Below are 7,389 nucleotides of genomic sequence, written 5' to 3' on the forward strand. Positions count from 1 at the left end.
AATCTTAAAACTTTTCCTTAATATAAATATTAATTGTTGTGATTTATTATTACTAGCTAGTATATCTTACTATTTTCTAATATAAGAAAAATGTAAGAACAAATAATTTTTACCTCTACTTATAATTAGAGACTTTATACATGAAAAATATTATACTCAAAGTCTCGACAAGAATAATTGTTTTGTTACCACTAAATGTAACATACCGATTATTATATAAATAATTATTTATTTAATAAAAATATGAAATAATTTATTTTGTATAATAAGATTTTCTTAGAGAAAACATTAATAATAATATATCTTTATATTCATAAAATATTACAACAACATAAATTTTGTATGATATTAATAGAAAAATTTTTATATATTTAATACTTCGTAGGGATATTAATATAAATTATCTACCAATCTATTTTTAGAAAATTTTCCAATAATTTTTCAAACTATTCTTATTAAGCATGTTCTTCTTCTACTCGTACAGTAGATAATATGAAAGAAAAAAATTAAAAGGAACAAGGTTGTTTTAAGTTTTAAATATCAATGGTAATAAACTTAATAAATAAACTTAATATTATTGTTGATCTCTATTTTCGCTAACTTTGTTCGATGTGAGACTCATTTTTCTGTAGTTTATATTCAATTTGGTCATTTTGACTTACGACGTTTAAATCGTTAACGGCAAAATGTTCACAGCACCAATCAATGAATTACATGAGAATCATTGGCTGACATGGACACTTACACACATAGTTGAGAATCAACTTTGACATATCACCCTTAACACATCATCATCATCTCCTACCTCCAAAAACCTTAATTTTCCCATACAAAAAAAACCCTAGCTACTAGACCACCACTAGTCTTGCACTGCCTCGGCCACCAGAACATCCTTCACTACCTCGTGAGTTCCACAAGCCACTGCAGAAACATCAATATCTCACCCAACCTTCTCCACGCCAACCTAGAAGGAGAATTTCAGAGAAGCAATCTCAATTGTGATGAACCGTGTTGCGCCGCCACGCTCATGGCCAACCACCACCTTCGTACCTCCATCATTAGAGATTTCAAAACCCTAACTAGAAACCTTTCGCAAACATATCACACACTAGTCGCATCGTTGTGCCAAATGCTTTGCCACAAGCATCGCGAAATCGAATCGCGAGTTCCTTACGCCTTTGAGCAACGTCATCGCGAAGCTTCTTCATTCTCCATCAACCACCATCAACCTGAAACATATAAGATCAAAACCCAGAGAACCAAAAATCTCCTTCAAACTAGAAGCACGATTCGTGCTGCAATGATGAAGAGCCACCAACATCATCACCAAGCAAAACCCAAATCGTAGAAACGCGAAGTCGAATCACACAATCATCTTCAACTGTCACACCAGCGCCTTTCCGCAAGCTTCTCCACCACGCCTTCTTCATTCACCTGCAGGAGAAAAACCTAGAAGCAAACCAATTATCACGAAGTTCACCAATACTACCGTGAAGAAGAAACCCTATTCTCGCATGACGGCACTAGAGTAAGTTTTTCCCTAATCTACATATGCAAATCTAAAACCCTAATTTTTGGGTGAATTGTTGGCGATGGCTATGGAAGTGGCGTCGGGTTGAAGAGAGCGTAATGCAACATCTTGGTGTGTGTTTGAAGATGATGATAGCTTGATGTGTTTGTTACTATTAGGAGAGTGATTGTAAAGAAAAAGAGAATAAGGTCTCTTGTTGGAAGAGGGGAAACACGAGGGCCAAATTTCACCAATTTTGATTTTATTTTCCCAATTGTAGAGACAATGAATGTTTCAGAAAAAAGATCTTTTCCTTTTCCATCTTTGTCCTTTCTTTTCTTAATTTTAGCAAATATTATAATATATTAATTTAATTTTTTAATTCTAAAATTTAAAAAATTTATATCACACACGTTTTTTTTGACACGTGACAGTGTCACCAGGACACATCACACTGATTGACGTCGTTTGATAAAATTGACGGAAAGGACTTATTTGCATCAAATTAACAAAAATAAGGACCTAATTGAGACCGTAAAAAACAAGGGACTTATTTGAAATTCTAGATGAAAATAAGGATCTATTAAAACATTAAACCTAAAATAAATAAATAAGATCCATAGAGATAAAATTAAATTAAATAAGTTAATATTTAACAAAAAAAAAAAGAATATCTTATAATATTTAACCCTATCACATTATTTTTTTTTAACAATATCTAATATATAACAAATATCTAAAAATTATTTTCTCTAACGAAATAATTATTTATCAAATCTTATTTTTTTAGAAAATAAATCTTTTAAATTAAATAATAAATCATTTTATCTCTCATCAAAATTTTTTAAATAAAATAAACCTTATAAATAATTAATTAACTATTTTATCTTTATCTTAATAAAACAAATCTTTTAAGGGTTAAATATGTTTTTAGTCCCTGAAGTTTCACTTGTTTTTTGTTTTAGTCCCTGCATAGAACATTGATGGCATTTCGTCCTCTTAGTATGGAAACATGTATGTTTAATCCCTAAAAATAAATGGCGTCAATTTTTTGATGACGTGACTAACGGTGTAGACTAACACGATTTCTTTTTTCTGAGTGTTTCTCACCTTTTTCTCCCTCTCTCTCCCTCGTCTCTTTCTTCCACCTTCCTTCTTCCATCTTCCACCCAACCTCTCCACCCTTACTCAACCCAACCTCCCCACCCAACATCTCTGTTCCTCAACCACGGTGGTCTAAGGTTTTTTCACAACCAACATTTTGAGTGTCTTTTAGTTACAGATCCTAGTGGTTTGCATGCTTTGAAACTTGAAAATGACTTATATATGAATAGGTCCTCTACAGAATTAATGCATTCTGTGTAATCCTAGAAAACTGAATTTTGATACTTCAGTTTCATTCTTACTGTTTAATACAGTATCTCGTTATTATAAAAAAATAAAAAGATAAATTTACTCATTCAAAATACAAAATAGTAAAACATATCTACGTAACCTAATCACAATAACTAGTTAAGTTTGTGAACTGATAAAATATATAAATTATTTTAGCCAATATGCTCGGCTTGTCTATAGATATTTTGGATTTGAGAATTTTGTAAGATTTGAGAGACAGAGAATGATGTTAGGTAAAGAAAAAGTTGTATTCCTATTGAAAAATGAAGGGCTGGTATGAATCACGTTATTTTTGGTTAAAAAGAGAACGGAGTAAGAGGTCCTAACATATCAATAACAGTTGATAAGATTTTGATTGAACAACATTAATATTGAGGAACCACTAGTGTGCATGGAAGAAAAGTGGGGAAAGAAAGAAAAGCACCACTTGGATTTGTTGTTATGAGAAAATCAGAGTGAAGTGAAAGCTTGTTTTTGTCTTAATAACTACGTGAAAGCACTCTGCACCTGTAGTATTGACGTTTTCATCAGAGGAAGAAGTTCCTGCTGCTGCTAGCTGTATCTATTTATCACCATATTCAATCACACAATTCAATACCCAATTTTTTTCCCAAAGCTTTTAAGAATAACTTGTCATTTTAGGGTTTAGGGTTTAGGGTCAGAGATATTTTTAAGAAAACAAGATCTAGGTTCCTAAAATTGATGTCTTTGCTTTGACAAAAACCTCACGAATTATCTGCATAATTTTTAACTTCATGGATGCAGACTTAGGTTTGTAACTTTAAGTTAAAAATTAAATGTTGGTTTTAAAATCGGGTTTGTACTATCCATGATTAAACAAGTTTTACCTACGAAAGTTGATGCAAGCATTCCATAGCTGATGCAAGCATTTGCAATTCCTGCTGCAAGATCAGCTTGATGATTACTAGAATCTATGCATATGGTTGAAAAATCGATAGATCTATGCAATTCTTCCAAACTGATGCGCCGAGAATGTTTCCACAAAGGAAGCATGGATTCACTCTTTTCATTGGCTAATCCCATCAACCACATTGCGACCTTCATCATTTGAACATACGGAAGTATGGGGAATATTTTTGAATTCCATAAATATTTTGGAGTGAAATATTGGTTGTGAAAAAACCTTAGACCACCATGGTTGAGGAACAGAGATGCTGGGTGGGGAGGTTGGGTTCAGTGAGGGTGGAGAGGTTGGGTGGAAGATGGAAGAAGGAAGGTGGAAGAAAGAGACGAGGGAGAGAGAGGAAGAAAAAGGTGAGAAACACTCAGAAAAAAGAAATCGTGTCAGTCTACACCGTTAGCCACGTCACCAAAAAACTAACGCCGTTTATTTTTAGGGACTAAACATACATGTTTCCATATTAAGAGGACGAAATGTCATCAATGTTCTATGCAAGGACTAAAACAAAAAATCAGTGAAACTTCAGAGACTAAAAGCATATTTAACCCATCTTTTAAATAAAATAAATAAAAAACCATATTTATTATATATATAATTATTTATTTTGTAGTTATTATATTTTTTAAGTTCTTACATTCATACAATGATGTATTGTAATAACATCTAAAAGAAATACAAAAAAATGTAGTTAAACAAACACAATAAAATATTTATACTCTAATAAATTATGTACATCATAAGGAGATTAAATCCACTCCTCACGTCCTCTAGGATACAAAACCATCTCCGAAACAAAAAATTGTAACACTCTATTATTTTCTTCCTAAATTCTATAATTAACACAAATTACATAATTTAAAAAAAAAATCTTCATTTTTTATTGAAAATTTCAATAAACAAAAACAAATATTATTTTAAAAACATAAATTATGTGAAAAATAAAACATAAGACTAGAAGATTGTTCCAAACATCTCTCAATCATTTTTTCTAATGTTGTGTATCTTCTTCAACACTTGTATGATTACCTGCTACCGTATAAAATACGATCATCGTAGGTAGAAACCACAACCACAAACAGCCTGGTGAGCTAATATCACTAAGCAAAAACATTAGTTTTGAAAATAAACTTATCTAATGTTTAAAACCCATGACATTTTACAACACATCATACAAACACATAAAAAATATGTTGTCTCATGCAAAAATTAAAAGGAATGATATTATCATATTAATAGTATAAGCACTAATGATCTCAGTATCAAGAAACTAGGTTGCAACTCTCACATACAACTTACCCACAACTACTCACCACTAGAGCAAGTACCCTTCTTACTTGTCTCAAGCTTAACAAATAGGGTCCCCTTCCCACCATTCTCATCAAGAGCTTTCCCACTGAAGTATACATAGGTATCATTTCCCACCACTATCTCTAAGAGATTCCTTAAAAAAGTACGCAAGTATCACTTCTCATCACTTTCCTCAAGAGCTCCAACGAAGTTCTCATCTTGTTCAACTACACAGAGTTTCCCTTTACCATCTTTCGCTGAGTCACCACACACACAAAAATGTCATCAATCATCTCATGTTCATATAGGATTTCTCACACATCAATACACCACCAAAACTCGTTATATGGTCATAAATAAGACACACACCCACATTTTTTTATTTTACTTCCATTTAATTTGTTATTATCACCTTTATTTATTTATTTCTGTAATTAATCTCCTTTGTGTAGAAAATACACATAGGGTATTTTATTTTTAATGAAGAAAATATAGGCTAAGCCTAAAATACAAACTAAAGAATAATAATAAAATAATAAAAGATAATAGATAAATATAAGATATCTAGTATATCTGATGATCTAAGATATCTAACACTCTCCTCTTAAGCTCATGTATATAAATTGTATATACCAAGCTTCTTACAAACATAATCAATTATCGGTCCTAAAAAGACTTGGTCAAAATATCTGCAAACTTATTACTTAAGTTAACAAACTCAGTCGTTATATCTTCAAATACAATCTTTTTCTCAAATAAAATGACAATCAATCTCAAATGACAAATGCAATTACTTAAATCAAACAAGTTCACAAGCAATTAAAGTCATAACTTTATATTTTGTTTCTGCACAATACTTTATTTATGATAACTTTTTGGCAAGTATACCAAATCGTTACAAGTAATACAGTGATAAGAAAAGTATCGTTCTCCTCAGGGAATTTGTGTAACGTTATTTAATTTAAACAATTTATCAAGATCAATTCGTGTTATGAAAGTCGCTTTGAAATTTTGCATAAAGAACACAGAATTTAACAACGTAAAAATTTAGATGAAAATATAATACGAACAACCATTGGAATTGGTATCAGACTAACATCTCAGTAAAATCCCGTGCAACAAAAGACCTGTTCATGCATTCACAAGTTGATATCTTGCTTTAATTCCTCAAAACAAGTTCTAAAATTATTCCTTAAATTATTAATTCCTTAATTAATTTAATGAATAATTCTTGCATTGCGTTCAGATGTTCAGAATGACTAAAAGCATGTAAGCTATTCCTAGCGTAATAACTTTTAGCTTCTTTTCTTACGTTTCTGGTTCCAAAAATACTTCCCAGTAGAAAGAGAACCTTTAAGAACTTATACTTCCGTATAATCAAAATCAAGTAAGGAAAAGAACATGAACAAAGACATTTATTGATCAGGACAATTACATCAATGTTTTGCCATACAACCAATTCCAATGAAAGAAAATTTAGCCTATCCTAGACATCACAAACGTACTCAGTTTTGCAATTCCTTGCATCATGTGTAGTCTTGATGTCTTCAGATAGTCTTCTCAGCGTCTTCAATGGTCTTCAGAGGTCTCTCTAATTTTTCTTCTGTGTCTCCATATCCACCATACCTCTGTCACGTATCATTAAGCCAGTTAATTTTTCATAACTTGCACCATTCGCTCAGCGCACAGGAGCAGATTCGCTATGCGAATAAATTAATTTTATGCAGCTAAACTGCTGTAATTCGCTCAGCGCACANCCTCAGGTGCGCTTTGCGAATTTGCAAGTTTTTTCTCTTTTCTGCTGTCATTCGCTTAGCGAACCAATACTGGTGCGCTTAGCGAATTATTGACTTTTGCTCCTCCCAATTGGTTGATTCGCTCAGCGAACCAATAATGGTGCGCTGTGCGAATGTGTTCCTCTGGCTCTGCGAATTTTTGCTGGCTTTGCGAGAATTGGCTGTCAACTACACATTTAAGCAACTTTTCCTGAACAATAATTTATGAAACACTCTGCTACAAATTACAACTTTTCACTGAGTAAAAACATGAATAATTACATGATTAAGGTAATTTATAAGTGTAAAAATATTTATTTATTTCACACTTATCAATTTATTGCATTTCTAAGAAATCAAGTTACCACTAATGGAAAAACAATATCGAGAAGTAAGTCTTCTATTATGAGAGATCTTGATCAATCAATATTTGAATAACAAACAACTATTGGGGGTTGTCAAATTTAAAACCAGAAGACGAGATCATACTTACAGTTGCT

The sequence above is a fragment of the Vigna radiata genome, chromosome 6 (genome assembly GCF_000741045.1).
Source record: "Vigna radiata var. radiata cultivar VC1973A chromosome 6, Vradiata_ver6, whole genome shotgun sequence".
NCBI classification, from domain to species: Eukaryota; Viridiplantae; Streptophyta; class Magnoliopsida; order Fabales; family Fabaceae; genus Vigna; species Vigna radiata.